This window comes from Diorhabda sublineata, chromosome 10 (genome assembly GCF_026230105.1).
Source record: "Diorhabda sublineata isolate icDioSubl1.1 chromosome 10, icDioSubl1.1, whole genome shotgun sequence".
Classification (NCBI taxonomy): domain Eukaryota; kingdom Metazoa; phylum Arthropoda; class Insecta; order Coleoptera; family Chrysomelidae; genus Diorhabda; species Diorhabda sublineata.
Window position 1 is genome coordinate 13,549,207 of NC_079483.1, and position 12,752 is coordinate 13,561,958.

Consider the following 12,752-nt stretch of genomic DNA (forward strand, 5'->3'; position numbering starts at 1 on the left):
ATCAAAACTTTTTTCAATATAAAGTTTTATGAAATAAAATTATAACTTGAAAACCTATTATTTATTTAAAAATATATTTTATTTATATATTATATATTTTAAATTGAGAAATAATTTGAATTTGTGGTCGCTTCTTTATTTGGTACAACTTCTGAGAATTCAAATTTTTTAGTAAGTTTAAAAAATTATGCATTATGCAAAAGCATATGAAAAAGTTTTATAACTAAGAAATAAATTTTAATGTAACGTGCTTTTTATAGAAAAGATTTGTGACATTTCGACACTTTCTTTGTTTAACTAATTTTGTCCTGATGGAAATGGAATATGTTACATATGAAACGGGATTCTTAATGTTCCCCTACTTTACAGTTTTGGTATTCTTCTAACAGCAATAGAAGCTCGATATAAAGTAAGCATGAATAAGTATACTCAAGATAACTTCCAGTGCCTCCTCTTCTTTTATATCATTCGTTAAAAATTATATCACATACGAAAACCATTTAAATGTTCCACTCATTCCTGTTTCGTACACATTTTCTTATTTCTAAAATTTCCAGAAAAAGAATATCACATCACATTAAAAAAACATCAGCAAACACAGACAATGCTCAAAGCAAAATCTTCAGATCTTTATAGGCTTTCAGGTGCAAATTGCGCTTTCTAAAGTATACAAATATGTTACTTCCATGATGGAGTAATGTTTAGATATATGCGAGAAAGTATCAAAACTTATGTTCAATGTTACTGTACACTTGAAAACGAAATATCCAACAGTAACCACCTCTTCTATTTTCCAGAATTTTGCCACCTCCTCCTAGGCCGTCCCCTAATACTGGCTTGCGCGAGGTAGGATGTCCCAGCGTGCGAAAATTCGTCCGAAAGCTCACTGTACTTGACTCGCAAGTTCTCGCAAGTTACCCCGTATTCGCGCTCGAACTCATTCGGAGTCGAAAGCTAACAGAGGCAGGAGCGACTGCATCTCGCTTGTATCGAAACAAATACCGAACTTTTTATCGTTATGACTTTACGCATTGTTGATAGCCGTTTCATATTCGTTTATGTTCAGTAACTACAATTTTATACGTATTGACATTTGAAAGTTCTTCTACATTTTTTCTAATACTGTGTAATTTAATTGTTTTCGTTAAGTGTTTTTGTTAGCAGACTGTGTTTTGGTGCCCGAGAAGACAAACTTTCGTCAAAATTAAGGGGGTGAGTACTTTTTTTATTCTATTACTCGAACTTATCAACTCAACGTCACGTGTATTTGTTTACAAACATATCATCAAACAGTATTATGTTTCCTGATGATACTTTTCAATTGTACACGTCTCGCATGGATTTTGACATTCAATTCTTCACAATTTCATTGTATTAATAACAGTTGAATTAAACGGTAATTAATGATTTATTGCAACTTATACTATATACATATGTTTCTTAAACATGAGTAAGTTGTTGATAAATAATGATTAGACAATAAACAAATTGTAATTTTTTATTATATATAACTATACAAACGGACACAAACGATTTTTTTGTAGGAGGGATTTATAATTGCTATTTTTTTGCTACAAAAATATAGTATTTCAGTCTATTTTTGTGGGTTTAGGTTTTCCATTTAAACTTTGAGACTGACAATATTTCATCTTTCCCAACTTTTATTATCTATTTCTTTTCAATTCTTTTTCGTATTGTATTTAGTTTCAACTAGTTTTTGATGATAACATTGTTATAAAATATTTTCTTCCTTAAATGATGTTCCAAAAAATTCCTGTCAAAATAAAAGACTAACATGATAACTGATTTCATGTTTACATTATATAACAGATATTGTTTTTTAAATATTATTAATCCTGAATGATGATAATACGAAATATTCAATTAATGTATGTTATAATTATTTTTTCAATAACCCTTTTTCAAAATAATAAATGACGTCAAGCATTAACCCACTCACTATATAAATTTTTGGAATCATTTCCTTACCAATTCCTTTTCATGAATTCTTTCGACTAAAATTGAATTGGGAAAAGTCTTCTTTGTCACATAATACGAGAACGGTGGTTGTTATAGACCAGGAACTTGTTCATAGAAATAGCTTCAAGATTTTCGCACTCTCTCTCTCTCTTTCAAGAGTCCTGCACACGAAATTCCGTTTATTAATGGAGATAATCCTTTCAATTTATTTATTCAACCAATATGTTGGTACAAAAAATATTTGAATATAATTCAACTATCTATGCGATATAACTTCAATCAAAGAAAATAATTCAACGTAATTCCATAATTGATGGATAATACAAACTTATTACACTCGTATTAGTTTAATAAAAACTCCAACAGAAGTACATTTTGTTCTCAAGTCCCTTCTACAGAAGTGCTGAATTCGTTGATTAGTTTTACTTTTTAAATGAACTCTTTCTAATGTTAAAAAATATATTGATGCAACAAATTAATAATATCAGGGCCAGATTAAGATTTATAAGGCCCGGGGCTAAAATAATGACGGGGCCCCCTTAAGGAATTCGGAAACCCGGAAAAATTCACAAAATAATATTAATACGTTAGATTTGTAGTATCAACACATCAAAAAATACAGAATGATTTCTAAATGATGGGGCCCTCTTGGACCTGAGGCCCGGGGCTATAGCCCCCTCAATGATGATTTAAAGAAGTAAGTATTGGTGAATGTTTTCCGGATAAAAAAGGATGAGAATACTTGTGAACAACTCGCATTTAATTAATATTTTTGGTATTTTTTATGTAATCATTAATTGCTGCTGTTGCTTTCTATTGATAGTTCTGATTCGAAAAAGATATAATAAGAAATTATATCCCTGCTTACCTGCGTACTTAGGCGAGTGGCAACCACCTTCAAAAATGCATATTAGTGAACCGATTCGTACTAATAGCTAATAATGGTTGATCTATGTGTGTTTCGAAATCGCTGAATCCGAATATGAAATTTTCTTTTAATTAATTTTTAAGGAACCTTGCCAAAATCGAATTTTGAGAAAAATTTTCGATACATTGGGTCATCATTTTTTGCGTTAACTCGCTACAAGGCAGCGAAAAATCAATATTTCTTTATGAAATTTTATAAAATATTCTAAAACTATTTTGTAAATTAACAAAAGCTGCCCGAAATTTTCAAAGCGGCCGAGTGGGAAATTTAGGAATTTTTTCGCAATGACTTGGCAATATTGAATTGAAAAAGTTGCGGGACTAAGATTTAATTATATATCACCACGTATACAGTATAAAAGTACATAGTCTAAAGAAGTTTTTCAGAAAATTCCAGCCCTTAATCTCTTTTAGAAAAAGTACTTATAAATATTCATAAAGTAATGTTCCTAAAAAGATTTTTATTATATTATATTATATTTTGCAGTATTTTGTCTTTGAAATAAGAAGTAGATTTGTATATTATTTTTAATTATATTTCAAGTATTTTGCAATGATATTTTTTGCTTTTACGAGAAATTTTGACTGTTTTAGTTTTACGTACAATGTAAGCAATTTTTCTTGATGAGATCTCGAAGACTTAACTGTTGACCTAAGTTTTTCGAAATAACAAGTAGAATAAGTATTAGTAGTTGTATGGGTTTACTATACTTGTCTACCTTAATCCTAAGTGAATCCGTATTTATAGTATAAGTTATATGGTGATATTGTTATAAAACATCAGCAATTATTTACCATATATTAATTTCAAACTACAGGAGATGAATTGTATCAGTATATCCTGTAGGCGCCAATTTCTACTTCAACGTCCTGTATAATGTCCTTCGTATTTTGCGGATACTTTTAAAAATCAATAGAAGCACCAGGACGACACATAAATATACAGTCCTCAAAGAGGAGGTAGTACATTATTTATAAAAGACGGGGACACTCTACGTGACTACATCACAATGTACTTAGCCCGTTTGAAAGGGGCATTGGAGTTCTCGTCTTCCTCTAATTGCGGCAGTGAAAAAGGTAACTGATTCGATACCGTACGGATTACTAATACAATAGTGCTGTTGTAGTCGAACTGTTAATTAATTTATTCTGATTCGCAATGGAATCAAATATATAGTAGTACATTTCAATAGATTGAAATGAGCCTCAAATATAAATTATGTTTCTGTTTTCTGGTCAATAAAAGTTATTATCGGCGCACATTACTGAAAGAGCGAACATTAAAATTGAAATAAAGATCATATTTCAAATGCTCTATTTATAGGACTGGAGTTCCCCATTGAAGTGTATGGAATTTTATTTTGTCTCTTCTTTAAATGAAAGATTCAAGAACTTTTCTTACAAAATCCAATTTTGTTGGTATTTATTCTATTTCTGTTTTACAGTTAGCTTTCCATACATTTAATATTATTGACTCATACGCTTGAAATAGGTCACTATAGATATAGAAGTAAATTATTTAATTTCATATACTAATCACTTTAAATGCAAGAATTTATTCAATTATTGTCTAGGGAATAATATATTTCTAAAACATATGATAGGATCAGGATTCAATATAGAACTAGAGAAGCCAATAAGCAGTTGGGCTTCATATGTACAACTTTTTTAAACTTCAGAATTCTTGCTGATGATCATTATATTTAGTCTTCTTTGGTGAAGGCATTTAGGAACTTTACGGTTTTTCTTTTACCACTTCCATCGACTCAAATCGGGTCTCATTGAAAGCAGATTTTATCTTACGAAACAAAAAAAGTCGCATGGTGCCAAATCTGGTAAGTACGGCGAGTGTTCGAAAACTGGAGTGTGCTTACTGGCCAAATACTGCTTCACAGATAGCGCCTTATGGGCAGGTGGATTGTCCTGGTGCAAAATCCACGAGTTGTTCTTCCACAAATCGAGCCGTTTTTTAGGAACTCGTTCTCGCAGTGTTTCCAAAACTGACAAATTGTAAGTCTGGTTGAGAAATTTGAGATTGATGCGTTGCTCCTGTTTTTCGTCGCACATGGTTTTCAGTACGAGAAAACAACACGTTCGTTTCAAATGGCTACTGAACAAATACTATAATAGTGACAGAAACGTGTTTTGGGACGTGCATATACAAGATGTCTAGACACCCAACGCACTATTCGTTATTTACCCCAACAGTCTAGGGCGCCCTCTAGGCGCGCAGTACGTTATTTGATAGCCAGACCTCGTATTCTTAGCCACTCAACTGGAAAATGTTATACTTTTATTACGCATCAAGCAATTACCAATCATTTAATAAATTCTGTCACAGAATAAAAAACACTCCGAATGGATTGTCTCGTGTTGTTGGAAAGAACACTTTTTGCAAATTTAGTTTTATGCTCGTGATTTCATTTTTTACTTGTATATTCATATTTACGTTTGTTTAATGTAAACAGATGAATGTATTCATATTTTTAACTGAATTTGTAAACGTATATGTGATTATTAGTAGATAAATTCAAGGGTTTTCACTGTTCACATCCCATCCCAAATCACTAATCTATTATAGATTTAATAACTATTACCTGTCTCTTGTTTTTGGCCAAGTTTCGACTTATTTCAATTTTTTCCCAAATATGATATTGACACACTGATATTTATATTAATTAATAGATAACCAACATTAAAATAAGAATAAAATCAGAATAAAAGTAAAAAAAAGTAAATATTCATTTTTCTTATTGAAACGAATTTCCATTTTGTATCCCCCTTTCTTGCTGCGATAGATCCCAGTGTTTACTGCTGATCCATTAATCCCACTCCTTGTAAAACATCTAGAATATGGGATGGCTTCAATTGCCAGAGATCTTCGGTCTTCTATTTCAAGCGCTCCCAGGTGTAGTGCTCTGGAGTTCCTTTCTTGGAGTGTTTCACGCTTCGAGAGAATGTGGATAGAGGTTGCGTCCTTTTTGCAACAAAATCTTCACGTTGCATTATCTGCTAGGTCCAGCGTCGTCAGGTACCCCGATAAAACTCCTGTTAGTATTTTTAGAATTTTCGTAGTTAGGTTGATACATTCTGCAGATCTACTCTGGTTATAGTTTCCCAGAAGAGTCTTTGACTCAGCCCCTGTAGGTTGTCCTAATAATTGGTTTTGTTCCTATCTACATCCGTTCCCAGTGTTTTTTTATTGTTCTGATGTTGATACCACAGAAGAGTTCGGGTCCGAAGAAGGGCTTGTCTGTCCCCGCTTTAGCGAGCTTATCAGCTTTTTTATTTCCTTTTTTTTTCAAACTCGTTTCAATCCAAAACGAGTTTGGATTTTATGGAATTGGAGCTGAGAGCTCTAATGGCTGCTTGACTATCGGACAGGAAGATCTGTTTACGATAGTTCCTCTCTAGATTGAACTAATCACATATTTCGTAGATTTCTTCTTGAAAAATGCTTGTCCCATGCCCAGGTTTTCAAAGTATTTGGTTCTGGGCTCGTACACGTATATTCCAGTTTCATCTTCTGTTTTTTATCCGTCCGTAAATTCTTAAAAGCTGGTCGCTGGTAAAGTATTTTAAATGAAAATTCAACATAGATTTACTAAAATTGAATTTCTGGTTTTTGATATTTGAATAGAAAACAAATGCTTATTTCTTGGTATTAATGAAATCACTATCGTCCTGCGCGATAATAAAAGTTTTAATAATTGTTCAACATCGACTTTTCTATTTATCGATTAATATTATTTATAACTTTAATCTACATTTTATCTTCCATTCCACATTAATATTCACAGACGAGCTTTTATTTAATCATCATTCGGGGTTTAATACGGATACAACATGAATTATTTTTTTCTCAATATTCGCATGGATTTGTTATTGAACTTCGTAGGTTTCAATCGGGATACCAGAATATACTAGAATTAATTAATTTCGAAATACTTATACCTCATCTAGTTTCAGCATTGAATGTTTAGTATAACTGGAGGTAAGTCCCATTCCCACAATATCCAATTATTCCAATTACTCTAATTGCCTGTACTAGCATTTATCAACAGCAATTATAACTCTGCGATAAGACTAAATAATGTTATATAAGTTCATTAAGTTTATTCTGTTATATTTTAATGAAAGATTCCACGTTTATTCTTAGTTCAGTTTTGTATTGTACTTGTACAGAAATTTTAGATATTAATAGGAAAATTCTACTTCAAAATTGAGAATAATAGACATATTATAACTTATTATTATAAATTGGTATAATATTCAAAATTCGTAAAAATATTCATCTATATTTGTACTGAAAATAGTTAATTAATTAATTATTGTTATAATCTACTGTTCAGTGCCGAATACTGAATAAAAATAAAAGTAAATCAATATTTTTTATATTTTATATTTGCCAGTTCTTTGAGTTTAATGTTCAAATACATTTTTGAAATACGTTTATCATTAGTTTTGTAATCTTTATCTCACCTCCTTTAAGAACAATTTTATGTTACTCGTACGAGGGTTGCTACTTGAGTTTCGCGATAAACAAATAGATATTTATAATTGGATATGGGATTATTGTGTTTCAAAATATTCTCCATAAGATCAATACACATGTGCATGCGTTTGAACCAATTTTTTCCATTTCGATTCAAATACCTCCAAAACGCATTAACTGCTTCAGGTGTAGAAAAACGTTCACCTCGCATTTTATTATTAATCTGCGGAGCTAAGAAGAAATTATTGGGATCCAAACAAGGCGGATGACCCATTAATGCGATGTTTTGACTGTTGAAAACGTTTTAGTTTGAAGTGATGTATGAAAGATGAATAATAGCGATGAACGATGGCGACATGTCCGAAAAAACAGGCGACCATTTGCTTCGAATTGTTTCATGTGCGAACAACTTTTGTTGGATTTGTTGTTTAAGAGTCGTGTTCATATTCATAGATCTATGATTCGACCCCTGTTACGATCTTATAGATGCATTTTAAAGCACTAATCGACTCGAGAATTTGTTGAGCGACTGTCAAATTATGCGGTATCCAACGCGAACAACTCTTTTTGACGGCCAAATGCGAAACACGGTGACTCGTGATGACGATTCATCACCAAAAGTCAAAGCGAGTTGATCGGCACACTGCTATTGATTTATTCCACTCGTAAGTCGTAGAAAATCACCGCACTAAAATTTTCGCGATTTAATTTCATTTTTTAGTCAAGATGAAGTGCCAAATAATTTTTATATTTAGGGGTAAGAAAATAATCGATCGGAATCGATAGGAAAGCAAGAAAACTACAATGGCTAAGTGAGGCGTATCTAAATAATTATAAGATAAAAACGTCTTGAGAAAGTCAAAAGATACAGTTATCATAACAACTCTAACTTATGTGGTTATGCATTAGTGCTGTAGTAAAAAATGCAATAGAAACTGTAAGAAAAATATTTAACACTTGTCACAAAAAATTGAGATACATACTATATGTATATATATATATATATATATATATATATATATATATATATATATATATATATAATAATATTTATTAATTTGTTTGAAAAACTGTTTCAATACTGGAATTAGTTATCTCAACTAATGCAGGGGGCGTATATTCAAAAATACTATACATCTATCCATTTTATCTGTGTGTTTAAACATAATTTCATTGTTATCAGTTGTATTTCTTGCTAATGCTTCTATTAAAGTGCGGAACAGGTTTTCTCAATATAGATATATATTTATTAATATGTACGAGTTCGAGGAATTATAATTATTCATGATCATGATTTTATATCATATCAATCAAGTAATAGAGATTTTCCCTACTGCTGGACTAGTACCTCGCTTCATTTCCATTCAAAAAGTTAACTTTTCTTTGACATATAATATATTCACATACCTAAATTATATAATGATAATCAGAATTGATAAGATTAATACATTTCATCAATATAAATGAAGTCTCTTCCTCCTCTTATTTGTAATATACAGAGGATAGGTATAAGTATTGAAATGATAGTTACGGTCTATTAAGTTTATTATAAAACTGCGCACAAATAACACCGAACAAGACATGATAAAGCATAATATTATTTTTAGAAAAATTCAATCGAAAAACTTTGTATTGTTCGACTTCAACAAAAAATGGTTTAGTAATCTAGACTTTTTGCATGAGTATTTCAGACATGGGCCTCGATAACAAAAAAAAGTAAAACAAAAATGAAACCGAATAGTTATTTATAGTAAGAACAGCATCAAAAGAAAGTCATGATGATGAGAAAAAGAAAACAAACAGACAATTGAAGATGGTCCTACACTAAGAACAACTATGTTGGGAAAACCAAGCAAGATTTAACAAATATAAAAGTTGCGGAGATCATAGTATAGTTTTAAAAAGAGAATCAGTTATACAACCGTAGATTAACTAGGCCTGTTGAGCAGCTGTACTTACCTAACGAACAATTGTCACTTATAATATACTGGAATATAATTAAGATATTTCTTAAATATGGCATAATATTAATTATTATGTAAGATCATATAATTTCCTAAATAATTTAATTCATCTAAATAGGATCTAACATTCTCCTTAGGGATATAGTTCATTCATAGGAATAATCTATTCTGTCTCGAGATTGAAAACACAATTAGAATAAAATGATAATCGACAGTTATCGTTTTGCAATATTATTCTTATTGTCACGTTTTTAGACTACCAATATAATACATGTGATAAACTAATTCGTAATCTTTCTCAACTTCCTACAATGACTAATGAATTCATAGCGTTTTATTTGTTTATTTATTATACTTGCTCATTATTTCAAAAGCTAAGATACAAAGTTGAACATTTTCTATTAAAACATTCCGCCTTTAATTCGATGATATCAAGAAGTACAGGAAATGTGTCAATAAAAAGTAATGTTTGAAAGCTGTATATGAATCTATTACGAAACAGTATGTGAAATAATTGATGAAAAAAATGCGTATTATTTTCGATGTACATGTACTGTACTTTTCCAAATTTTATGATAACTAGAATAATAACTTCATTGCTATTTCTACAATTTTTATAACTAATACGAGTCGTGATAAAAAATATGATGAATTATTTAGTTTAAAACGAAGTCGAAATATAGCAAAAAATTGAATTATTACCTTCCGGAATGGATACCGGATTTAAATCATCTCATATTTTTTTTTAAAGTTATAGGCAATATTCTGTTGTTGCAGTCTTGTGCTATCACAATTTAACTTGTTTTGCCTTTATACTTGTGTTAATACTGATAATTTTCAATCTTATCCGTATTTCAACAACTTACTATCTGTTTTCCCAATGCTCTCGTTTCTGTTGTTTATTTTTTACTTCTCGTTCCGGTTATTACCGTTCGTATTTCGCAGACATATCATAATTGGTGCAAATACAGATTCATATATCTTTCTCTGCTTCATTTGTTTACAATCCCTTCTAATAATGCCGTAGATGTTAAACACATTTGGTTGGTATTTGCAGTGTCCCTTTTTCTCCGTTATTACACAAAGATAGTAGATTCGACTTCTAGTATTTTCCCAATTCTTATTATGTTTAACCTATCCATATCAAATTCATAGATTTATTTATTATGCTAATTTCAAGACCGTGTCGTCCCAATATCCCGCTAACTTTTATTCCAGAGATTCAGATTGTACGTTGCTTTTGAATATTTGTATTCTATCAATGACTGGGTACTGGATAGAAAGATACAATGGAATTAGCACATTGACCGCATGATGGAAGAACGAATTGTGAAAATATCAAGGGACAAATCACCAGCAGGACAAAGAAGTCTTGGAAGACCTAGGAAAAGATGGAGTGACAACCTCCCAGGTGACTGAGCAGAGGCAATGACGTGAAGAAAAACAGGCAATGATGCCTATACACAGCAGGAAGAAGAAGAAGAAGTATTCTATTAGAGTCACCTCACAATTTTTGCATATACGTGAAATAGTACATAGAAAATTGAAAATATCTAGATATTCCCTATTCAAGAAATAATTTACAAATTATTTTTCCTGTAAATACTAGTAGAATCTATACAATACAACCTCAAAGTTATTTGATTAATTCAATTATAAATTTCGAAGAGATCTTATCTCGGAAAACAATTTTCTTTTTTCTTCCCGCTGCCCTCTATATGCCTAAGTTTGTCGTATATGTACGAAAAGAACTCATATCTTGACGATCGATTTTGGAATGAAGTTTGAAAACCTCTCATCTCTTCGCAATAAATTCTCGAAATTAAAACGATGTTATTTGAAAACGGAGGAATTTCCAATCTAACTGTACAGTGTTATCCCCAAGGTATGTTCCATATACGAAGTGATTTATAATTATGATTATAAATAGAAGTTAGTTTGTATCAAGTCATGAATCACAGAAATCTCAAATATTAAATGGTAGGATTCAAAATATAGTATTTAAAAAATCATTGATGCTTCCAATGACTTGTTTCTAAAGACAAAAGCAAACAATAATTTTATTTTGTAAGTTAAATTTTCGAAGCTGCTGGTGCGTTAAGATGTTGATTAAATAACGTTCAAAATTCGGGATTAAAATTTCTTGTAATAGTAAAAGCCTCAGAAACACACACAAATATAATGTAATGAATAAAGAAGCGATTACAATTCTTGACACACACACGAACGATTTTTCGTCCAATAAGACTCAAACATAAATTTGCCATACAGCGAATAACTATTTATCAAATGCCTTCTTCAATTTTAGTACTTTCAAAATTTCAAAAATTAATACTACTAATGTGGAACATTTAAATAATTTTCGATAAAAATGATATACTTATTTGTGATATAATTACAATAAATCAACCAAAAAAATCCATGAGCGAATAACTATTTATCAAATGCCTTCTTCAATTTTAGTACTTTCACAATTTCGAAAATTAATACTACTTATGTGAAACATTTAAATAATTTTCGATAAAAATGATATACTTATTTGTGATATAATTACAATAAATCAACCAAAAAAATCCATGAGCGAATAACTATTTATCAAATGCCTTCTTCAATTTTAGTACTTTCACAATTTCGAAAATTAATACTACTTATGTGGCAATCCATGAATTTTACGTAGTTATCCCCTATTGATAAGTGAATATACCTTTGACGCCATTTATTTTCCATCTGCTGTCAAAATATGAATATTTCCATATTAAAGTTACTTCAACCTCTACAAATGAAAAAAATAATGAAGATTAACAAAGTTCATTGAATTTTTAAATACGCAGTGCTGTAGTTATATAGATCAAGAAATTGAAAATTTCGTACCAGAAATTACCACAAAAAACGGAAGGGGTTCAGGAAGCTTTGTGAACATGAAAAAAGTACAGTACATAATTGGGAATATTTCTGGTGGACACTTAACTGAAAGCTAGTTCCATTTAATTTTTAAATTAAATAACCAGGGTAGTTGAAAGAAAAGAAATTAGATTAGGTTAGGTTAGAAATTACCAAATATTTTCAAATTTAGTTGAAAATAGAATAGAGAGTTTGTAACAAATTTGTGCTGCTCCGTTGGCGTGAGACCTCTGGTAACTCGGAAGGAACATCGAGTTATTATGAATAAAAATATGAATTGTAAATTTGACTTTAACCAGCTTTTATACACTTTCTGCAATGATTACTTAGTCACCAATTTAAGATGGTTACATATAAAAACTGGAGTCATTTTATGAAAAACATCTATCATAATTACAAGGAATAAACTTTAGCTTATTTATTGGTACTCGATTTTTTTCTATTTGTTCCAGACCAGAAAGTTCAAATCTCGATAATAACAAAAT

The 12,752-nt window shown here is 30.6% G+C and overlaps 1 protein-coding gene across 2 annotated transcripts in view; it reads left to right on the plus strand.

The window, feature by feature from the left end:
• The first annotated feature begins 929 nt into the window (after nucleotides 1-929).
• LOC130449350 (LIM domain only protein 3-like) overlaps nucleotides 930-12,752 on the plus strand; it is a 150,856-nt gene continuing 139,033 nt past the window's right edge. For both annotated transcript variants that reach the window (XM_056787119.1, XM_056787120.1), the window contains exon 1: nucleotides 930-1,212. The gene's annotated coding sequence lies outside the window, so the exon portion shown is untranslated. The remainder of the gene's footprint in view (nucleotides 1,213-12,752) is intronic.